General features: G+C 44.6%; 1 protein-coding gene across 6 annotated transcripts in view; it reads right to left on the bottom strand.

Moving 5' to 3' along the window:
• Positions 1-25,061, bottom strand: part of LOC121856341 (b(0,+)-type amino acid transporter 1-like) — a 99,334-nt gene that overhangs the window by 34,937 nt on the left and 39,336 nt on the right. The window lies entirely within an intron of this gene.

The raw sequence follows: 25,061 nt of genomic DNA, 5'->3' as shown, positions 1-25,061 counted from the left end.
AAGTCGAGCTTGGCAAAATAATTACCAGAGACCACAACAAATATTCCTTCCTCCTCGGTTCATCCCCTGCTGACCGAAACCACTTTTGCTGCTTCCTCGCTGTTTTGTAAGTGTTATTTAATGTATAGGATACTTTAAATTGTACTGGAATGTGTCTGTGGTGCTGGAACGAATCTTCAAATTGATGTACACCCAGAGACGGTGCTGTAATAACTCAATAGAATTTAGTACTTTTAAGCATAGTGTGCACATAATTGACCCAACACTGCTGGCTGAAGAAACATGATAAATCTTATTCTTGGAAGTATGGCGGATACTGACGCCCACGTGTAGTGTTCATATTGGTTTATGTTTTCCTCTAACCTAACCCAAAAACAAACCTAAACCTAATCACAACCAAACCTAACCTAAAACAAACCTAAACCTAACCTAATCTAACCTAACCAAACCTAACCTAACCAAACCTAACCTAACCTAACCTAACCTAACCAAACCTATCCTGTTATCATATTGACAATTACATTACGGACGGAAGCACTAACGACACAGTCATAACCCCCCTTGTGACAACAGAGACCTTATGGTGAATGACATTAAAGACTAACACCATTAGCACCATCAACACCATAGATGCACACACACACACACACACACACACACACACACACACACACACCCAAAGCTCTAGACAAAAGGTAGAGTCTCGGTGTAATTTAGCCGCCATCTTGAAAGTGAGGTAGTAAGGGCGCTCTTAAGGGGGTATTATTAAGTGACATTCATAAGATGGCATCACATTCACGCTGAGACTCTACCTTATGTGTTAAATCTTCACTTGATAATAATTAAGGTGATATAGATATTAACTTCGTGATATTTAACCTAATGTAATTTAACCTAACCTAACCTACTCATAATATAACCTAGTATAGCCTTAACTAACCGGTTCATCCTAACTTATCCTTAACCTAACCTAACCAAACCTACCCCCTAACCTAACCTAACCTACTCATAATATAACCTAGTATAGCCTTAACTAACCGGTTCATCCTAACCTATCCTTAACCTAACCTAACCAAACCTACCCCTAACCTAACCTAACCTACTCATAATATAACCTAGTATAGCCTTAACTAACCGATTCATCCTAACTTATCCTTAACTCCAACCCAACCAAACCTAACCCCTAACCTAACCTAACCTACTCATAATATAACCTAGTATAGCCTTAACTAACCGGTTCATCCTAACTTATCCTTAACCTAACCTAACCAAACCTACCCCCTAACCTAACCTACTCATAATATAACCTAGTATAGCCTTAACTAACCGGTTCATCCTAACTTATCCTTAACCTAACCTAACCTAACCAAACCTACCCCCTACCCTAACCTAACCTACTCATAATATAACCTAGTATAGCCTTAACTAACCGGTTCATCCTAACTTATCCTTAACCTAACCTAACCTAACCAAACCTACCCCCTAACCTAACCTAACCTACTCATAATATAACCTAGTATAGCCTTAACTAACCGATTCATCCTAACCTATCCTTAACCTAACCTAACCAAACCTACCCCCTAACCTAAGTTAATGTGGCTTCACTAAAATTCTCTCTCTGAACAAGATGCCAATTGTCTCAGCGTCATGTCTCAGCCAATCAAGGTTAGCCACGTGGCATCTCAATTACGCTATACCAATCATAGAAAGCCATGTGGTTTCGGCAACATGGATCAACCAATCACAGTGTAAGAACATAATCAAAGTCTATTCAACATCGTTCATTGGCTAAGAGGGTCAGTGTGGGCGTAGTTAAATCAACCAATGGACAAGAGAGGTGGGTGTGGCCTATCACGTCATGCAAGATGGGCGTGACCTATTGCGTCATTCACAGTGGGCGTGGCCAACTACGTCATACATAGAAGGCGTGGCCTATTCTGGATACAAAAAGAATGTAAAACTAAAACAGGGTTGTATACGAGAGAGAGAGAGAGAGAGAGAGAGTCACAGCCTCCCCCGTCAGTAGCACATGCTCCACCCCCACACACACGAGTCCTTGGCTAGGCTTATGGCGTACCCGAAGGACTCACAGGATCGATAAGCCTCCTTGACACTTGGCACTATCTGATTGGGTCGTTTACGCGATTGGTTAACGTGGGATTGGCTGGTTATAATGTAGAGTTTAAAATCATGGTAAAATATCCCTCAAACGTAGGACAAATTTATCAGTGAAGTCACGAAGGGATAAATATCGGGGTATTCATTATAGCAACCACAATAATAATGAAAGTAATAATAATGATAATGATGATGATAATACCTGGCGTCTGGTGACCTTGTTGTGGACAGTTGGCTACCCGAGGCTTCCCGCTGCCAAGTTAGACAACAGGTATGCACAAGTGAACGACGGCTCTGATTGGCTGATAAAATTACACCGTCCGGAAAATTTTTAATAAATATAAATTTCAAATGACTAATGATTCTGAATTAATGTGAATAGTACATAATATTAAAGAATAAAAAGGATTAGATAGTATAGATTTTATTGTGTTAAGGAGGAAAATATACGAGACATTTTATTATAGGTGCATCTTGCTGCCGTATATAATTCTTCTAACTGACTAACGTATGAACAATCTTCTTGTATATTAATTAATTATTTCATGAGCTCAGTATTATAAATAAATAAACTATAAGCAATATATAAATTAGCAAATGATTTTAACATTAATGTCGACTGAAAAAATATATCTAATATACTATAGGAGTAGCCGTGTGTCTGTCTGTCTGTTCTGGGCAGCCGAAACGGCACAATCGTTTTTCATCAAACTTGGTGGAAAAATCGCAAGAAATTCGTAGAGTGGAACAAACCTGGTCCCATGTCGATGGTTTCTTTAGGAAGGCATTAATTAACCATTTTGTCGCTGTCAGCCGGACGGCGGTTGCGCACTAGCCAAGCACGAGCGTTCAAACTTTCACCGGGCACGAAGGGCCCGCGATCACTTGTAATTTACTATGGCACGATATTTTCCCGGGTCTCTCTAGTTCAGGGAGTCAGCCAATCAGATACTGTCGTACTACCGTTGTTTATGTGAGGCAAGACAAGTTTATCCCCAAAACAGCTTTATAATAAACAATAATGATTATAATAGTCTTATTTATAAAAATTACGTTATATTATGTTCAGAGTTAAACCAGTGTTATTAAAAAGTGCTGTAATAGAGACGGAGGGAGTTATATATACGCTCCCTCTTTCGTCCAGGCCACCATTTCTTACATTAATGGACCGCGGCCAGGCCACCAACTCACTCCGGCCAGGCCATCACTATCTGGCCTTGTTTGGCACCACCATCACCAAACATTATAATTAACGCGCCGTCATGAGCTGGATTAACTCACAAACGTTCACTACTCACTGTTCGACATTCTTGGCCAGATGTATAACATCTGACATCTCAATTGTATAGTTCTGGCTACAAATTCTGAGCGTTTGGGTACATATGGTAATAATTTCTCTTAACTGACATATAATGTAGGTTAGGTTAGGTTAATATTCAAATGAAAAAAACTTCGGTGTAAAATATTCCCCATTATAATTCCACACGCGACTGACACCCAACTGTGTGTGTGTGTGTGTGTGTGTGTGTGTGTGTGTGTGTGTGTGTGTGTAAGGTAGAGTCTCAGTGTTAATTTTGATATTATTTTCATGTTTTATCTCAAGTCAACAAGTTAGTTACATTCAAATATCTTCACTACATAGGAAAACTTATCGTACGAACCTGTGTGAATTAGGAACCTTAACTCTCTCTCTAAAACTTGTTCTTAGAGATGAAGGTAATAATATTAGCCATAAGGATCACATGAAGTATAAACACCCCAGCTTACTTCACCTACCAGGGGGTCAGGTTAGGAGCACCTGACCCCCCCCAAGCATCTCGTGTCTACAGTCGATTTCCATGAAGTGACGTCAGGGGTCATATGTGACGTCATAAGGGAGGCGGGGTGGCATGAGTGGCCGTTTGTATCCCGCCCGTACACACACACACACACACACACATCCTATAACTGGACCCAAACCATGCCTAATTTACGCTAAGATAGCACCTAATCTAACCTAACCCACCTTAACCTAATCCGCTCGCTTGCGAGGCGAGGATGCTGACCATTACACCACAGGCATACATACACACACACACACACCGGCTGCAACTCTATTGATAAACCGTTTATTATTATTTTTATCACACACACACACACACACACACACACACACACACACACACACACATAACAATAAGAACCTAAATCCACCTAGGAAAAAAATCCCATGACCTCTACTGTGATAACTCCTTCTTGGGATAAAAATAACTTTATCCATCGCGTGTGTTATTTTCACCGCTAAAATGGGATAATTATAACACCACAGCGGCCATTAACTTACGACTCGCTGAAGGAGAGACCTCAAAAAATAACTTGGATGAAGAGTTATTTGAGAGACTTTCTTATTTTTCGGATTGATTTTTGATATTGTCTGTCTGTGTGTGTGTGTGTGTCTTGTGTGTGTGTGTGTGTGTGTGTGTGTGTGTGTGTGTGTGTGTCTGTATGTCTGTATCTGTATTGGTGCTTCAATTATCTCTCTCTCTCTCTCTCTCTCTCTCTCTCTCTCTCTCTCTCTCTCTCTCTCGTGAGTGGTGTGGCCTACTACTTAGAGGTCAAGAGAGGTGAGGGTGGACGTGACCGGCCTCAGGTCATGTGAGGTAAGGTGAACAAGGAGGCCATACAACCCATCCACCTTGTCCTGAGGGTTAGGTTAGGTTTAGATTAGGTTAGGTTAAGGTTAGATTAGGTTAGGTTAGGTTAGGTATTAGCCTCGTATGGGATGACAGTAATCCATCCAGTGACATGCGGCAACTCCATCCCTCAGTTGGTGACGTCAGAGCAAAACATGGTTAGGTGTCTGTCTGTCTGTCTGTCTGTCTGTCTGTCCATTTCTTTCTCCACACACACTCACTGTTTCTGTCTTTCTCTTTCTGTCTCTCTCTCTCTCTCTCTCATCTATTTGTCTGTCTCTCTACATCAATCTGTCTCTCAACCCATCTATCTATTAAACACTATTTCTGTCTGTCTGTCTGTCTGTCTGTCTGTCTGTCTGTCAATCTATCTATCTATCTATCTATCATTGAGGGGATCATCTGTTTCTCATAATTAAAACAATAATTAATATAATTTGAAACTAATAATTATAGACCAATTATTAATAATGACTTGAACCTTTAACAGAAATAATTGAGTGAGAGAGAGAGAGAGAGAGAGAGAGAGAGAGAGAGAGAGAGAGAAAAGCAATGTGTACCAAACCAAGAAGCAAACAAAGTAAACAAACAGTACCAGAGACCAAGAAGTAAACAACCTCAGACCAAGGTGTAAACAACCAGTACCAGGAAGTAAACAAAGTAAACAACCACATACCAAGGTGTAAACAACCAGTACCAGGAAGTAAACAAAGTAAACAACCACAGACCAAGGTGTAAACAACCAGTACCCGGAAGTAAACAAACACAGACCAAGGTGTAAACAGGGAATACCAATGTAAACAAGAGGGGAAAGTGGTCACCGCTATCCGACCTTCAAACACCCTTGGTTCTCCTCACGCACGCCCAGAACTACTGCTGGAACTGAGGGGAGATGAGAGGGGAAGGGAGAGGGAGGAGAGGGAAGGGAGTGAAAGGAAGAGGGGGTGTGGGAGGGAGAGGGGATGTGGGAGGGAGAGGGGGTGTGGGAGAGGGAAGGAGTGAAAGGAAGAGGGGAGAGAGGGATGTGGAGGAGAAGGAAGGAGGGAGAGGGAAGGGAGGAAAGAGGATGTGAGGGAGAGGGGGATGTGTGGGAGAGGGGAGGGGAGGAAAGGAAGAGGGGAGAGAGGGATGTGGGAGGGAGAGGGAAGGAGGGAGAGGGAAGGGAGGAAAAGGAAGAGGGGAGAAGAGGGGAGAGGGATGTGGGAGGGAGAGGGGGATGTGTGGGAGGAAGAGGGGAGAGAGGGGGGATGTGGGAGAGGGGAGGGGAAGAGAGGGGAGAGAGGGGAGGGAGGAGGGAGGAGGATGTGTGTGTGTGTGTGTGTGTGATATGTGTGTGTGTGTGTGTGTGTGTGTGTGTGTGAAACCACCATTATTACACTACAAACGTATCTCAAGTTTAATCTTTCTATTTTAAGACGTATCTTATAAAGTGAGGCTCAGGTGTGGGCCAGGTGGTGTGGCCAGGCATGGTGTGTGGCCAGGTGGTGGTGTGTGGCCAGGTGGATCAGGTGTGGCCAGGTGGTGGTGTGTACAGGTGTGGTGTGTGTACAGGTGGTGGTGTGGCCAGGTGTGGTGTGTGTGGCCAGGTGGTGGTGTACAGGTGGTGGTGTGTGGCCAGGTGGTGGTGTGTGTGTGGCCAGGTGGTGGTGTGTGGCCAGGTGATGGTGTGTGGCCAGGTGGTGGTGTGTGGCCAAGTGGTATTGTGTTAACGAGGTGTGGCCAAGCGGTCATGGTGTTAGCGTAGTTAGTATATGGTCAAGGGATGGTAGCAGTGTGGCCATGTGATAGTACAGTAGAACGTACGTGTGTGTGTGTGTGGCCCTGGGGAGACAGTGGTGTGACCCTCGTGTGTGGCCAGACCAAGATGAGGAAGGAGATGAGGGTTGTCTACTTGTTGTATATTTAGTTGAGGGCCACAACATCCCATTTTCTTTCCCATTGTTTACTTGTTTACTTCCATTTTCTGTTGTTTACGGTTCATGGTAAACAAACACAAACAACAACATGACACTCTACCTGGACAATAAAAACGGTCTGTTAACAGGTAAGTCACTTCTTTCACAAACTCATTCTAAGTCCATTCTCTTACAACAGAAGGCTTCATTTACACATGGTTCAAACAGAAGACTTCAACATGGTTCAAACAGAAGACTTCAACATGGTTCAAACAGAAGACTTCAACATGGTTCAAACAGAAGACTTCAACATGATTCAAACAGAAGGCCTCAACATGGTTCAAACAGAAGACTTCAACATGGTTCAAACAGAAGGCCTCAACATGGTTCAAACAGAAGACTTCAACATGGTTCAAACAGAAGATTTCAACATGGTTCAAACAGAAGACTTCAACATGATTCAAACAGAAGGCCTCAACATGGTTCAAACAGAAGACTTCAACATGGCTCAAACAGAAGACTTCAACATGGTTCAAACAGAAGGCCTCAACATGGTTCAAACAGAAGACTTCATTCAATAATACTCCAAAACAACAGGAAGCTTTCACTAGAATTGAAAAATTCCTAAATCTAAACTAAATATAAAAAAACACATAAACTTCTACAAACTAAAAAACCAAAACCCAAAATTCACTAAAACCCCCAAAAACCTAAAACTCAAACCATTATCTCTTGTAAAACTTGGCGAGGGAGCAAGTTCACCCCGCCAACATTATTCGCGCGCCAAGATGGAAGAATGTCTATATGTCAGCCTCGCCAAATAGGTTAACAGCTTGGTAATGAGGGTTTTAGCGTGTGTGTGTGTGTGTGTGTGTGTGTGTGTGTACTGGCTGGTGTAGGTGTATGAGTTACTATATGTGTATCTCCCTATCCCACCCACACACACACACACACACTCAATATCTACAGCAAACATTCTTTCTGTTTATCGCGGAAATTGTCACGACCGGCGCCAGACAGATCGATTGTCCCGCATATTGTCTACACCCATCGTGGACAAGTACATGACCTTGATCTTGTTTACATCTTGGTCTCTTTGTTTACATTCTGTTTACATCTTTGGTTTTGGTAAGGTCAGGTCAGGTCAGGTCAGGTCAGGTAAGGTAAATTATGCCATATATTTAAGCAATTTATATGATTACCTACATGACAACACACCCACACACACACACACACACACACACCATCGCTAGCATATACATCACCCCTTAACCCCCATAAACATGGTCAGGTAGGTTGCCACAACAAAAAGTGACGTCATCAATATTTACCTCGCACACCTCCCTCCCCAGGACACAGTGACACGTGGCTCAACTCTTGCGACTCTCATTGAAACCCCGGCACGGCTCTATGACTCATAACTAATGGTATTTTGAGCAATAATGATGATGATAAATAATAATAATAATAATAATAAAATAATAATAACAATAATAATAACAATAATAATAATAATAATAATAATAATAATAATAACAACAATAATAATAATAATAATAATAACACACATACACCTTTCCTACACCACCACCACCAAGCCCCTGCTCCAACAATAACTCGCCAAGGTTGCATTATGTGTCAATCTTAATATGTAATTTTGACATGTTGCTTGAGTGTGGGTGGAGAAGTGTGGGTGGAGGAGAAGTGTGGGTGGGGAGAAGTGGGTGGGGGGGAGAAGGTGGGTGGGGGGAAGGTGGGTGGAGGAGAAGTGTGGGTGGGGGAGAAGTGTGGGTGGAGGAGAAGGTGGGTGGAGGAGAAGGTGGTGGAGGAGAAGTGTGGGTGGGGAGAAGTGTGGGTGGAGGAGAAGTGTGGGTGGGAGGAGAAGTGTGGGTGGTGAAGAAGTGTGGGTGGAGGAAAACACTCACTTAAGCACCATCTCAAGAAGTACTGTACATTACCATCCTGTTAACACCCTCAAGCGTCACCCCTCACAGCTGATCCAACTCACCTGAAACAAACAGATCAGCTGTTAGTGTGACGTCACAATGTAAACAAATAACAGCTGTATTTGTCAATTCATTTATGACACAATTTATTTCTTATATCTATTTGTAAATAATAATAAGAAAAATAGCATTTATTTTTGTTTAATTAGTAGTGTATTAATTAATTTTGTAATCATAATAATTTGCAACATAAGCGAGGCCGCATAATAATAAATTAATAACAACAATTAAATCAACAAGAACAACAATAAAATCAACAAGAACAACAACATCAACAATAATATCAACAACACTACACAAAAAAACGCGCGAAGATTCCTATCAGCAGTACGTCGCAGAGGCCAAATCAACCAGGCAGCATACCAACATTATCGATGCTAGGCGGGGTGTAAGGCACGCTGGTTTAATGTATGATCACAATTCTACCACATTCCTTAGCAGTTGGTACCACTTGTAACCCGGTTTATAGGGACCCCATATATATATAAGGGACCCAGGTTTTAAGGGACCTCATATTTAAGGAACCCCACATCTATAGGACCACAGTTTTAAGGGGACTCATATCTAAAGGACCCCAGTTTTAAATTATTTTCAAAATTTTCTTCATATTTAGATAAAACAAACTTACTCAAGGGGTTAAGTCATCATACTCAAGGGGTTAAGTCATCATACAGAGGGGTTAAGTCATCATACCAAGGGGTTAAGTCATCATACTCGAGGGGTTAAGTCATCATACTCGAGGGTTAAGTCATCATACTCAAGGGGTTAAGTCATCATACTCAAGGGGTTAAGTCATCATACTCAAGGGTTAAGTCATCATACTCAAGGGTTTCATCATACTCGGTTGTCATCATACCAAGGGTTGTCATCATACCAAGGGTTGTCATACCCAAGGTAAGTCATCATACTCAGTGTATACAAGGGTTGTCATCATACTAGGGTTGTCATCATACCACAAGTTGTCATCATACTCAAGGGGTTAAGTCATCATACTCAAGGGTCATCATACCAAGTTGTCATCATACTCAAGTTGTCATCATACTCAAGGTTGTCATCATACTCAAGGGGTTAAGTCATCATACCAGTTGTCATCATACTCAAGGTTGTCATCATACAAGGGGTTAAGTCATCATACTCAAGGGTTGTCATCATACTCAAGGTTAAGTCATCATATTCAAGGGTTAAGTCATCATACCAAGAGGTTGTCATTATACAAAGTTGTCATCATACTCAAGGTTCATGTTCAAGGTTGTCATCATACTCAAGAGGTTAAGTCATCATACTCAAGGGGTTAAATCATCGTATCAAAGCCTCGATATAACGAACTATACCTATTTTGTCAGCCCCTTAGCTAACCAAACCCCGATAAAACGCCGTTCATATTTTTGTCATTACACTTGATAAAGGAGAAGTGAGAGAAAGAGATAAATAAGGAGAGAAGTGAGAGAAGGTGATGAATAAGGAGAGAAGAGAGAATAAATAAGGAGAGAAGTGAGAGAATGTAGGTACAGTGGGGTAAGAGGGAGGTAACACGTATGCCTCTGTTATGTGGCTTCCTTGTGTCTGTCTGTCTGTCTCATCACTCTCTCTCTCTCACTGTTCTATGTTCCGTCATAGGTTTTATCGATGACTAATTCACACACACACACACACACACACACACACACACTGGGCATTCTTTTTCCATGACCCAAAATTCACCCTTTGGCCAAATATCTTCCATTAGGCCGGAAAGGGAGAGAGGGGGAAGAAGAGGAAAGGGGGAAAAGGAGACGAAAGGGGGTAAAGGTGGAAAGGAAGAAAGGAGGAGAGAGAGAGAGAGACAAAGAGGGAGGTGAAAGAAGGGATAAAATTAACCAAACATGTAACACAAATAGGAAAGAGTGGGTTAAAATTATCTTCCCCTCCTCCCCTCCCCTCACCCCTTCGTGTCGTTATGGGCGGAAGTCTCGTGTATATAGGAGGGGTGAGGTGACCTTATTAGCTCTTGGTATAGGGTGGAGGCTCCGACTACCAGAGGCTACATAAATAGACTCCTGGGATGGTTGACCGTGATGTAGTCTTGAGAGGTTGAATCATCTACCACCTACAGCCTCTCTCTAATTCTCTTATTCCTCTTTCTGATTCTTTCTACTCTCCCTACTGTAGCTACGAAAGCCCAAAGAGATGACCAAAAACACATTATTTTCTTTCAATAATAAAATAATACCATGGGTGGCCACTACGTCATTACCATTATCATCCGCCTTCCATCTACTCACACGGCTGCGTTCACGTGTTTATTTTCTCCCTCCCGTATAAACTGGATCAAGACGCCCGTGTGATTATTAAGACGCCCGTGTGATTATTAAGACGCCCGTGTGATCATTAAGACGTCCGTGTGATCATTAAGACGTCCGTGTGATCATTAAGACGTCCGGGATCATTAAGACGCCCGTGATCATTAAAACGTCCGTGTGATCATTAAGACGTCCGGATCATTAAGACGTCCGTGATCATAAAGACGCCCGTGTGATCATTAAGACGCCCGTGTGATCATTAAGACGCCCGTGTGATCATTAAGACGCCCGTGTGATCATTAAGACGTCCGTGTGATTAAGACGCCCGTGTGATCATTAAGACGCCCGTGTGATCATTAAGACGTCCGTGTGATCATTAAGACGTCCGTGTGATCATTAAGACGTCCGTGATTAAGACGCCCGTGTGATCATTAAGACGTCCGTGTGATCATTAAGACGTCCGTGTGATCATTAAGACGTCCGTGATCATTAAGACGCCCGTGTGATTATTAAGACGCCTGTGATCATTAAGACGCCCGTGTGATCATTAAGACGTCCGTGTGATCATTAAGACGTCCGTGTGATCATTAAGACGTCCGTGTGATCATTAAGACGTCCGTGTGATCATTAAGACGTCCGTGTGATCATTAAGACGTCCGTGTGATCATTAAGACGTCCGTGTGATTAAGACGCCCGTGTGATCATTAAGACGCCCGTGTGATCATTAAGACGTCCGTGTGATCATAAAGACGTCCGTGATCATTAAGACGTCCGTGTGATCATTAAGACGTCCGTGTGATCATTAAGACGTCCGGATCATTGTGTGTGATCATTAAGACGTCCGTGTGATCATTAAGACGCCCGTGTGATCATAAAGACGTCCGTGTGATCATTAAGACGTCCGTGTGATCATTAAGACGTCCGTGTGATCATAAAGACGTCCGTGATCATTAAGACGTCCGTGTGATCATTAAGACGTCCGTGATCATAAAGACGCCCGTGTGATCCCGTCTTAACTGTGGTAAATACTGGACTAAATATTGCCTTTGTTGACACTTTTACGATACGAGTTAAGCAGGTGTGTGCGTGGTCACGGGGTCTCCACACACACACACATAATACAGTACTCTTAAAGTGTGGAGAGCAAGACAAGGGCCTGGAAGGGGTTGGGTCTGAGGGCAGGCACTGGGGTAGGCGTGGGGGTCGCGTGGGGTCTCGCGTGGGGGTCGCGTAAGGGGGAGTAAACGTGTGAGGGAGTGGGTGTGGGTGGAGGGGGCGTGTAGGGGGGCACATCACGGGGTTTCTCAGGCAGGTCTGCCAGAACACACACACACACACACACACACACACAGTCTCGCTGGTACCAAATATAAATATTTAACCCAATGACGCAAGCTTTAAAGCCTTGGCTGACACTAGACCTTCTCAACACCCAGATTCGTTCGCTGTGGTATACGTACACGACAGTACACACAGGAGAATACATGGACGTTTATCTGTATACCGATATACATTTCAAAACACATTAGTATACATGGTAGTATAAACCATAGTACATATGCAGTAGCAGTATACATATAAATACAAGGTATATATATACATACTTACGAACGTGTCTGGACTGGTTAATTTCATCACAAGCACAACTACCACCACTACTACCACCCCTACCACCTATTGTAAGTGTACTCTGAAACCCCCGAGTACAACAGAAACCCAATGAGAGTACAATTAACACCCTGAGAGTACAAGAGCTACCCTCAGAGCACAACAGAAGCCCCCCAGTGAGTACAATAAACCCCTGAGAGTACAAGAGCATTACCCAGAGTACAGAAAACCAGAGTACTAGAACAATCCCGAGTACAATAAACCCCTGAGAGCACAATAAACCACAGAGTACAAGAGCAACCCCCAGAGTACAACAGAACCCCCCAGTGAGTACAAGAGAAGCCCCCAGAGTACAAAGCCCCAGAGTACAAGAGAAGCCCCCAGAGTACAAGAAAAGCCCCCAGATGAGAACGCCATCCTACCCAGCAGACAGGACACCCGGAGTGGTCCTCAGACGCCTGGAGGTTGAACGACCGACCTCAGGAAGGACGCTGTTTGGCGACCTAGTTGGCGCCTTATCCTCTTCCTCCTTCTCTTCTCCATCCTCCTCCTCCCCTTCTTCCTCTCCTCTTCCTCCTCCTCTTCTCCATCCTCCTCCTCATCTTCATCATTTCCTCTTTCCTCCTCCTCTCCTCCTCCTATTTTTCTTCTTCCTCCTCCTCCCCTTCTTCCTCTCCACAGTCCTTAAATCCACTATCATGGCCCTTAAATCCACTACCATGGCCCTTAAATCCACTATTATGGCCCTTAAATCCACTATCATGGCCCTTAAATCACTATCAGCCCTCCTAAATCCACTATCATGGCCCTAAATCCACTATCATGGCCCTTAAATCCACTACCATGGCCCTTAAATCCATTATCATGGCCCTTAAATCCACTATCATGGCCCTTAAATCACTATCATGGCCCTCTCTAAATCTATCATGGCCCTAAATCCACTATCATGGCCCTTAAATCCACTATCATGGCCCTCCTAAATCCACTACCATGGCCCTTAAATCCACTATCATGGCCCTTAAATCCACTATCATGGCCCTTAAATCCACTATCATGGCCCTTAAATCCACTATCATGGCCTTGTCTAACTACACCGTTCTAAATATCAACAAACATAATGCTATACTAATTAATGCGTTAAGGACTAAAATATGAACCAGATTACACGTGAATATCGACCTTATGTTTGGTAACAGTTGTCAGGCAGATAGTGCTATATGTATTGTCTTAAAGGCGGAAAATAAAAAAAAATACACATAAAAATAGACCTTATATTCACCTGCAGCTGTGTTTACATTATAGGGATATGTAGATAATGCTATATGTGTTGATGTCATAAAGGCGATGAAAAAGTAAGAATATACATGAAAATGAGGCTTATGCATGAAGGGAGATGTGCCGTGGCGAGGGAGGAGGAAGGAGCCAAAAGTAACGCTACTGAGGTATTTCCTGTTTAATATGTCCTGACAACACACACACACACACACACACACACACACACACACATTTATTAACAGGACCACCTAAATATTCCCGCCTCGAGTGTTGATTCACTATTTATCAATACACTTCAGCCTCTGTGACACATTGGCTACTGAGTGCTCTAAGGTAAGCTAGTAACCTGTAACACTAATATACGCAACAACAGTTTTATTGATCACGACAGGTAAACACGACTGCCTGACTTGACAGTGTGATTCGTTGTCAGCCCACGGTGTCAGTCATGGGGGTCTGGTGTCAGTCCCCAGGAAGTACTATCACCCCAGCATGATAACAATTTAAACAAGTCTCACGGGGCTGCTATTATTATTATTGCTATTATTATTATTATTATTATTATTTATTATTATTATTGTTTCTACAACTATTATCATCATATATTATTATTATTAGTAGTAGTAGTAGGAATATTTTTATTAATGCCGCCCCTTGTCACCACTTTCACAATCAAAAGACACCAAAGGCACTAGACCCCGCCCTCTTGTCATCACTTAACCAATCAAAAGACACCAAGGGAACTAAACCTTAACCAATCAATAGGCACTAGACCCCGCCCACTTGTCACCACTTAACCAATCAAAAGACACCAAAAGGCACTAAAACCCGCCCCCTTGTCACCACTTAACCAATCAAAAGACACCAAAGGCACTAAAACCCGCCCTTTGTCACCACTTAACCAATCAAAAGACACCAAAGGCACTAAAACCCGCCCCTTTGTCACCACTTAACCAATCAAAAGACACCAAAAGGACTAGACCCCACTAATATGAGTAAGAGGTGAAACAGAGTAAGTGAAACAGTTTACAGTTTATGAACCTAACCTAACCTAACCTAACCTAACTGAGGGGCTTTTGTCCGGACCCCGAATAAAATAAAAGATGAAATATAGTAAGTAAAACACGCTAAAGAAGGGGAAACAATGAAAGTAGATGAAACAAGGAGAAACAAGATAAGTAAAGCAGGGAAAGTAGATGAAACAAGGTAAATGAAACAAGGAAAGTAGATGACACAAGGTAAATGAAACAGGGAAAGTAGATGAAACAAGGTAAATGAAACAGGGAAAGTAGATGAAACAAGGTAAATGAAACAAGGAAAGTAGATGAAACAAGGTAAATGAAACAAGGAAAGTAGATGAAACAAGAAAAGTAGATGAAACAAGGTAAATGAAACAAGGAAAGTAGATGAAACAAGGAAAGTAGATGAAACAAGGTAAATGAAACAGGGAAAGTAGATGAAACAAGGTAAATGAAACAAGGAAAGTAGATGAAACAAGGTAAATGAAACAAGGAAAGTAGATGAAACAAGGAAAGTAGATGAAACAAGGTAAATGAAACAGGGAAAGTAGATGAAACAAGGTAAATGAAACAGGGAAAGTAGATGAAACAAGGTAAATGAAACAGGGAAAGTAGATGAAACAAGGTAAATGAAACAGGGAAAGTAGATGACACACTGGGAAACATGAGACGCGTGAATATTATAGATCTGGTGTCTGGTGAAGCAGGAAACTGGTTGTAACCAGTTCTGGCGGTCACCATCAGACGGAACAGGAGGAGAGAGGGAGAGGGAAGAGGAGGAGGAGAGGGAGAAAGGAGGAAAAATGAGGAGGTAGAGAAGAAAAGGAGGAGGAAGAAAAAGACAAAGAGGAGGAGGAAGAGGAAAAAAGAGGAGGTAAAGAAGAGGAGGGGGAGAAGGAGGAAGAGTAAGGGGGAGGGAGAAAAAGAGAAAAGTAGAAGAAAGGAAACAAATATAAAGAAGAAGAAGAAGAAGAAAGACAAAGAGGAGGAGGAAGAGGAAAAAAGAGGAGGTAAAGAAGAGGAGGGGGGAGAAGGAGGAAGATAAGGGGAGGGAGAAAAGAGAAAAGTAGAAGAAAGGAAACAAATATAAAGAAGAAGAAGAAGAAGAAGAAGAAGAAGAAAGACAAAGAGGAGGAGGAAGAGGAAAAAAGGGAGGTAAAGAAGAGGAGGGGGAGAAGGAGGAAGATAAGGGGAGGGAGAAAAAGAGAAAAGTAGAAGAAAGGAAACAAATATAAAGAAGAAGAAGAAGAAGAAGAAGAAGAAGAAGAAGAAGAAGAAGAAGAAGAAGAAGAAGAAGAAGAAGAAGAAGAAGAAGAAGAAGAAGAAGAAGAAGAAGAAGAAGAAGAAGAAGAAGAAGAAGAAGAAGAAGAAGAAGAAGAAGAAGAAGAAGAAGAAGAAGAAGAAGAAGAAGAAGAAGAAGAAGAAGAAGAAGAAGAGAGGTAGATAGTTAGATAGGAGAAGAAGAAGAAGAAGAAGCTAGAAGAAGTAGAGGAGAGAGGAGTGTAGAGGAGGAGAGGAGTGTAGAGGAGAGAGAGAGAGGAGTGGAGAGAGGAGAGAGAGGAGAGAGTGTGGAGAGAGAGAGAAGCCAGCTGGGGCCAGGCCAGCTGTAGCCAGCCAGCCAGCTAGCAGCAGCCAGCCAGGCAGGCCAGCAGCCAGCAGCTAGCAGCCAGCAGAAGAAGCAGCCAGAAGAAGCAGGAGAAGGCAGCAGCTGTAGATGTAGTGGAAGAAGGGAGAGGCAGCAGGCCAGATAGCAGCAGCAGCCAGCCAGCTAGCCAGGGCCAGGCCAGCCAGCTAGCTAGCCAGCTGTCAGCTAGCCAGCTAGGCCAGCGAGCCAGCCAGCTAGGCCAGTTGTGCTAAAGAAGAAGAAGAAGAAGAAGAAGAAGAAGAAGAAGAAGAAGAAGAAGAAGAAGAAGAAGAAGAAGAAGAAGAAGAAGAAGAAGAAGAAGAAGAAGAAGAAGAAGAAGAAGAAGAAGAAGAAGAAGAAGAAGAAGAAGAAGAAGAAGAAGAAGAAGAAGAAGAAGAAGAAGAAGAAGAAGAAGAAGAAGAAGAAGAAGAAGAAGAAGAAGAAGAAGAAGAAGAAGAAGAAGAAGAAGAAGAAGAAGAAGAAGAAGAAGAAGAAGAAGAAGAAGAAGAAGAAGAAGAAGAAGAAGAAGAAGAAGAAGAAGAAGAAGAAGAAGAAGAAGAAGAAGAAGAAGAAGAAGAAGAAGAAGAAGAAGAAGAAGAAGAAGAAGAAGAAGAAGAAGAAGAAGAAGAAGAAGAAGAAGAAGAAGAAGAAGAAGAAGAAGAAGAAGAAGAAGAAGAAGAAGAAGAAGAAGAAGAAGAAGAAGAAGAAGAAGAAGAAGAAGAAGAAGAAGAAGAAGAAGAATAAGATGAAGAAGAAGAAGAAGAAGAAGAAGAAGAAGAAGAAGAAGAAGAAGAAGAAGAAGAAGAAGAAGAAGAAGAAGAAGAAGAAGAAGAAGAAGAAGAAGAAGAAGAAGAAGAAGAAGAAGAAGAAGAAGAAGAAGAAGAAGAAGAAGAAGAAGAAGAAGAAGAAGAAGAAGAAGAAGAAGACCATATTTACATACACTGTCCTGACAGTATTTAGTTCTTTTGTTGACATAAATACAGCTTATTTCACCTGATGATTAAGTTAGGTTAGGTCAGGGTTAGGTTAGGGTTAGGTTAGTCAGGGTTAGGTTAGGTTAGGTTAGGTCAGGGTTAGGTTAGGGTTAGGTTAGGTCAGGTTGTTAGGTTAGGGTTAGGTCAGGCTAGGTTAGGTTAGGTCAGGGTTAGGTTAGGTTAGGTCAGGTTAGGCTAGGTTAGGTCAGGTTAGGTTAGGTTAGGCCAGGTTAGGTTAGGGTTAGGTAGGCCAGGTTAGGTTAGGTTGTGGGTTAGGGTTAGGTTAGGTCAGGGTTAGGTTAGGTTAGATTGTGCTAGGGAGTTTAATCATCAGGTGTAATAAGCTAGGGTGTCTAATCTTCAGCTCATTCCATCTAACTACTAATGGTTGGAAGGGCTCACACACACACACACACACACACACACACACACACACACACACACACACACACACACACACACACGTAACAGACAGTAAGTTCCTCTTCCCCATTCCAGAATTCCTAAAAGTCTGGAACAACAAAAACGGTCCTGGAATCTTTCGGTCCAGCAGGAAGACATTCACCTGGTAGACACTGAGAGACCGCTATGTACTGCCTCCTACACTGACAGACAGACAGACAGACAAATCCTCTACAACACTTAACCAACCAGCCAACCTACAGAGAGAGAGAGAGAGAGAGAGAGAGAGAGAGAGAGAGAGAGAGAGAGAGAGAGAGAGAGAGAGAGAGAGAGAGAGCATATGCACCAAAACACTAAACCAACCTATAGACAGACTGACAGACAGAGAAAGACAGACTGACAGACAGAGACAGACTGACAGACAGAGAAAGACAGACAGATAGACAGAGACAGGCAAAAGACGAGCCACCACAACACTCCTCAACCCCAACTATGGAAGACGCCCTCAATACCCACCCGTGCCAGTTCAATTCTTAGCTACCAAGGTCACTTCTAAACTCACCCACCACATAGCCTCAGTCTGGGCGCCAATGATTTGTCCTTCGCTATAGTCTATGTGACAAATACCTACCGTATATGGTGTATGTCAAGTGGTATAGCTCATAATGATGGAGGTATAAGAGACTGGTGTATGATGTGTATTTCTGTGGTATATTGATTTGTTATAGTACAAGAATATAACACATATACTTAGCATACCATTCACACCTATGCAATATATACACACACACACACACACACACACACACACACACACACACACACACACTTCACCCTCCCACACATCCTCAGTCTCTCACCACCACATACTTCACCCCCTCTACCACATACCCTCAGTCCCTCACCCCCCCACACACTCCACCACCCCCACACACCCCCACTCCATCCCTTGAAGGACATCACTAAAATCTTCGCTTTATATCAACCACTGTGACACCAACACAATGGAAGCGTCACAAGCAGTAGAAAGACTTAACTCAAGGTTCTTTAACAATCGCCAAAAAAAAAAAATACTTGACCTAGTTACATCACCAGTAAATTGTAAATAAATCAAAATGACACGAATTTAAATCAAGGTTGTTTACACAGTCCCCAAGTATAGTGTAAATTGTAAATACATCAAGGTGGCGCGAATTTAAATCAAGGTTGTTTACACAGTCCCCCAGTATAGTGTAAATTGTAAATAAATCAAGGTGACCCCAACGTAAATCAGGGTTGTTTACAGTCCCCAGTGAAGTCCAAGTAAATAAGTGTGATGTCCTTTGTTGATATCAGGAGTCGAGTTTGCCTTTGTTGATGTCAGGAGTCAAGTCTTTGTTGATGTCAGGAGTCGAGTCTTTGTTGATGTCAGGAGTCTAGTCTTTGTTGATGTCAGGAGTCGAGTCTTTGTTGATGTCAGGAGTCGAGTCTTTGTTGATGTTAGGAGTCGAGTCTTTGTTGATGTCAGGAGTCAAGTCTTTGTTGATGTCAGGAGTCGAGTCTTTGTTGATGTCAGGAGTCTACACTACAGAATTTATAGCCTACAAAAATTTACACACTACATAACCCGAAATACCACCATGAGAATGTTGGGTGGACCTGAGTGTGTCTTCCCGTAAGTGCCTTGTCCACAATCGACCCCATTGAACCATTAGTTAAGAGGCACTCAAGGGTCGCCAATATGTCAATTCGTTCGATTATTTCCCCGTTGATACTCTTCTTGCTCAGCATAAATGAAGCCCTTCAGGATTTAACTCAGGTTGGGTTAGGTTGGGTTAGGTTGGGTTGGGTTGGGTTGGGTTGGGTGGGGTGGGGTTGGGGGTGGGTGGGTGAGGTGGGGTTGGTGAGGTGGGGTTGGGTGGGGGTGGGGTTGGATGGGCTGGGTTGGGTTGGATGGGGGTGGGGTTGCGTTGGGTGGGATGGGGTGGGGTTAGGTTAGGTTGGGTTCGGTGGGGTTGGGTTGGGTCGAGTGTTGCCAAGTACCCTAGTAATGTAAATCTCTTCCCCCAAGTCTGCCTCACTCCTAAGCTAAGCTATGTTTAGCTATCCTAACCCAACCTACCTAATCTAGCCAACATCACTCCAAGACACTCCTTCACTAATTATTACGAGTGATCCCTATGTTTATATAAGCTGGAATGAAGCCATCTCTCAAACTTTTATCGCCTTGGGTTATAAGCTGGCATGAATCTGTTTCTGAAGCTTTATCACCTATGTTCATAAGCTGGCTTGAAGCTAATCCCATAAACCCCTCAGGCTAACGTTAGGGTGGTTAATCTTCACGTTAAATAATCAGGGAGGTGCCTAATCTTCACGTCACCCTAAAACAAATATACCCCCCCACACCTGTACTCGTAGTGGACGTGACTTCAGCTGTTATAGAATCCCGTGTAAGATTCCCTATGTCACCATTGTCTCCAGTCCTACGCTGTAAACACAAACACGTGCATTTTTCGTCACGCCTCACCCTGGTCATCGTGAGGGTTTCAGTTAAGACCCAAAGCGATACGAGTTCATTCATCTCCTTCAACACCAGTGGTCGCCAAGATGCTACCCCAAAGTCCATATTATTGAGGGTCTTTGGAATGTACCGGATTGACTTGAGATAAGAGTGTACAGGATTAACTTAAGCCATGTATGTACCGACTTGACTTAAGGTAAAATACAAAGAAACGAAAAAAAAAGACTTATCACCGGTTAGGGGATGATTCTGTGACTTTGTTTGCTGTTGAAAGATTGCAATTTTGTTTCCTGTTAAAATATTATGTGAGTTAATATTGTTTGCTGTTAAAAGATTGTAATTGTGTTTGCTGTTAAAATACTTCCACTATTATTAATGGTTATAAATTTAATTCCACCACAAATCAACTACTTAAGTGCATTCCAACACATATCACTTAAAAGACCTACTTATCCCTCGAACCTCTGAGACTACGACTATCATTTTCGACTTTTACCTTACGAGGACTACACACGGTACGATCTTTAGTGAGTATAGACCATAGACCAGTGACCTGTATATAAGAACTCATACCACACTGAATGGCACCTTAGATAATTAGTTCACCTGGTTTAATATTTCTGGAAGTGGAGTTTATCTGAAGATGTCCCCACCTCACCTAACCCCAGCCAAGCCCCACCTCACCTAACCCCAGCCAAGCCCCACCTCACATAACCCGAACCTCACCTAACCCCAGCCCAACCCCACCCGGTTACTGTACTACATCCTTCGTGTAGGTGTAAAGTTCCTCACTGCTCACACACACACACACACACACACACAGTCTCTACCCATCTAAGCGCCTTACTACTATCGCAACCCCTCCAGTACCTACCTAACCCCACCCCCCCCAACTGGCGCACCATCATGAAGCAGTAAACCAAAGAGGCGCCACAGTGATCTCAAGTCAGTATTGGCGCCATTAAACAGAGACACTAGTTCTTGGCGTGGTGAGGACGATGACCAACCAGCGCTCTCTAAGTCACCTAACCTAACCTAAACGGCTGTCACCTAACATAACCTAACCAGATGTCACTTAACCTAACCTAACCCCCCCCCCCTTCTGCGTCCGGACCTCACTGTGACAACGGGTGCAGTGGTTGTAAAGATGCCCGCAGTCTGAGGCCATTTTGTGTAGTCTGAGGCCACTTAATATAGTATAAGGGCATTTTGTGTAGTCTCAGGGCATAGTGACGAGAAAATACAACAAAAGTACAGTTAGAATAAGACTGTGGCAGAGTGGATATAGTATTTGCCTCCTGTCCGAACAGTCCCCGGTTCGAGTGGGGGGTGGCGCCCCTAGTCGACCCTACAGCAGAATGGTACCTGACTTTTTTATAGTTCAGAAAAAAATATCAGCCCCCCAGTGGTTGGGATATTGTGGTGTTGAATGTTACAGATTATTTCCAGTAAATTATTAGTTTAAGTCGGTACATAAGAGTTGACTTAGTTACTAGGTGTAAAAAAGAGGATACAATCTTAAAATGTCAGCTTTCTCACCACTAGAGATAGAATGTTGTGACAAGATATACGTTGAGTTTGGCTTCAGAGACAAACGGGTGACAAGAGTTTAAGGTATCAAGAGCAAGTAGTGAGGATAAGGAGTCAGTGATGATTAGACTGTCAGTGGCAGTCTTCAACAAGTTTCAGGGCTGTGAGTATGACAAATAGTTCAGTTTATAGAGTGGATGACCTGTTACTAATTCTAGCTCATTTCTCTGTTACATTACCGTTAGACTGACAGCCCTCCCACAGACAGTGTTAAGAGAGCCGTCAGTGTGATGTTATTACCACAGTCTGTAGGTTGTGTGTGTTGGAGGTAGGGAGCGTGTGTAATATGTCGCTTGGGAGGGAGAGGAGGGGAGACGGGTGGAGGGGAGGGAGACGGTGGGAGAGGAGGAGGGGACGTGGAGGGAGGGAGACGGTGGAGGGGAGGGAGGGAGACGGTGGAGGGGAGACGGGAGGAGAGGGGAGGAAGCAAGAGGAGTTGGTGGAGAGAGGAGACAGGGGAGGGAAGAAGGCAAGGAGAGGCGGGTGGGAGGAAGGCAAGGAGACGGGTGAGGAGACGGGGAGAGGAGCAAGAGAAGGGGAAACAGGCCAGGAGACGAGAGAGAGAGAGAGAGAGCAAGAGAAGGTGTTGGTTTAAAGCTGTCATGCTAATCAATGGATAAGGTAGAGCACAATCTGACAACTGACGTACACATAAGGGGGCTAACAGGACCCCCTCCCTCAACAGGCAAGGTCAACAGGTCATTTAGGCGAAAGGTCAAAGGTAAGGAGGGGGAAGGAAGGACGGGTTAATGGGGGATAATGAAGTCACTTGTCAAGGGAATATGAATAGGGGAGGGGGGTAGGGGTCAAGGTGAGAGAGGGGGTCAAGTCTCAGGGTCACAAGCAAGGGTAGTAGGTTATGGTGGTCAATGGGAGGATGGTCAGGTGTGTGTGTTTTACCAGAGGCAGCGGACAAAAGTATTTCTCGGTAATGGACGAAATGTTGCCTCGTCATGAACCTGTTGGCCTGCCTCCCACCCCACCCTCTACTGATGCCTCCCACCTGCCCACCCCACCCTCCACTGATGCCTCCCACCCGCCCACCCACTCCACCCCACTGATGCCTCCCACCCACCCACCCACTCCACTGATGCCTCCTACCCACCCAGTACCCACTCCACTGATGTCTCCCACCCACCCACCCCACTCCCACCCTCTACCGATGCCTCCCACCCACCACCCCACCCTCCACTGATGCCTCCCACCCACCCACTCTACTAATCCCCACCACCCACTCCACCCTCCACTGATGCCTCCCACCCACCCACTCCACTCTCTACTAATCCCCTTACCCACCCACCTCCACCCCTCCACTGATGCCTCCCACCCACCCACTCCACTAATCCTCTTACCCACCCACTCCACCCTCCACTGATGCCTCCCACCCACCCACCCACCCCATCCTGTATTGCCGTCCCCAACCACCCCACCCACCTCCTGTAACTCTCACTCCCCACCCTTTACCGCCGCCCCCACCCTCGATCTCTACCGCCACCCCCAATCATCACCCTCACCTACCGCCACCCACCTAGCCCCTATCCTCCTCCTCCTCCTCAGTGTCTGGCCTCGTGGTGAGCCTAGCTCATCGATCTGCCTGCCGAGGGGATGGTTAGTATAGAACTGGTGATGACGCAACACCTCCTACTTCACCACTACCTCCCCCTCCAACCCTCTACTGTAGAGATCTTGGAGGACCAGCGTGAATAAACGATCAGCGTCATGGTGTGGTAGAAAGGTGTGGTAGAAAGGTGTGGCAGAAAGGTGTGGCGTGGGGAAAGGCGTGATACTCTACGGCTTCCCCCCGCCACTTTCAACTAACTCTCCCTGGTGGCCAAGTTTGAAACTACTACCAATGGCGACGTTTTTCCCCTCCCTGTGTGTGTGTCTGACAGAACTGACTCCATTTAACAATACTCCCAACGTAGGTGTCAGTATTTTTACCTGGGGATAATTTGCCATACACGAATGCTTAATACTTTCAATACATGTTCCTGTAACTCCATTGTATACATACGACTGAAATAAAGTAAAAATAATTTAGATCATATTTACATCAAGGTGATAAGTTTACAGTAATGGTACAGCGATGCCCTTCCTGTACCTTCCTGTACCTGTAATTCAAGCCTTAGTCAGAGAGAGAGAGAGAGAGAGAGAGAGAGAGAGAGAGAGAGAGAGAGAGTCTATGAAAGAGTGTGAAAGATTTAGAGCCAGGAATAGTAGGTGTGAGTGAGCGAGAGGGTAGAGGGAGAGGGACGGAGAGGGACGGAGGGGGAGAGGGAAGGAGGGGGAGAGAGGAGGGAGAGGAGGTGGTGAGAGGGGGAGGTGGAGGAGGAGGGAGTGGGGAGAGGAGGGGAGGGGAGGAGAGGAAAGCGGGAGGGAGAGAGCGTACTGAGACTCGCGTTACAACAGCCATATTCGGCTGACGGGGAGAGAGGGAGGAAAGAGGCCGGTAGGGATGTCTCTCTCTCTCTCTCTTTCAAAGGATCTCGTTCTCGTGGTCTCGGTGTCTCGTACTCGATCTCGATCCTTGTCTGTCTCTCTCTCTCTCCGTCTGTCTTTCCCTCCGTCTTCCTCACCCTCTCTCTCCGATTCCTTCCCTATCTTTCCATCTCTCTCTCTCTCTATCCTCCTTCGATTCCCCACCCCACCCCTCCCCACCCCCTCCCTCCCTACCCTCCTCTCCCCCACCCTACCCTCTCCCCACCCTACCCTCTCCCCCACCCTACCCCTCTCCCCCCACCCCTCTCCCTACCCTCTCTCCCTCTCCCTACCTCCCTCTCCCCCACCCCCTCCCTCACCCTACCCCTCTCCCACCCTACACCTCTCCCCCACCCCGTCCTCAATTCTACCTCTCCCACCCCTCTCTCTCCCTACCCTCTCTCCCCCACCCTACCCTCTCCCCACCCCCTCTCCTCACCCTACCCCTCTCCTCCACCCCACCCTCCCTCACCCTACCCCTCTCCCCCCACCCCTCCTCACCCCACCCTCCCCACCCCCTCTCTCCCTCACCCTACCCTCTCTCCCACCTCCCCTCACCCCACCCTCTCCCCCACCCCCTCTCTCCCTCACCCTACCCCTCCCTACCCTCCCTCCCTACCC

The sequence above is a fragment of the Homarus americanus genome, unplaced genomic scaffold (genome assembly GCF_018991925.1).
Source record: "Homarus americanus isolate GMGI-L3 unplaced genomic scaffold, GMGI_Hamer_2.0 scaffold48220, whole genome shotgun sequence".
Classification (NCBI taxonomy): Eukaryota; Metazoa; Arthropoda; class Malacostraca; order Decapoda; family Nephropidae; genus Homarus; species Homarus americanus.
This window is presented reverse-complemented; position numbering and strand designations above follow the sequence as displayed.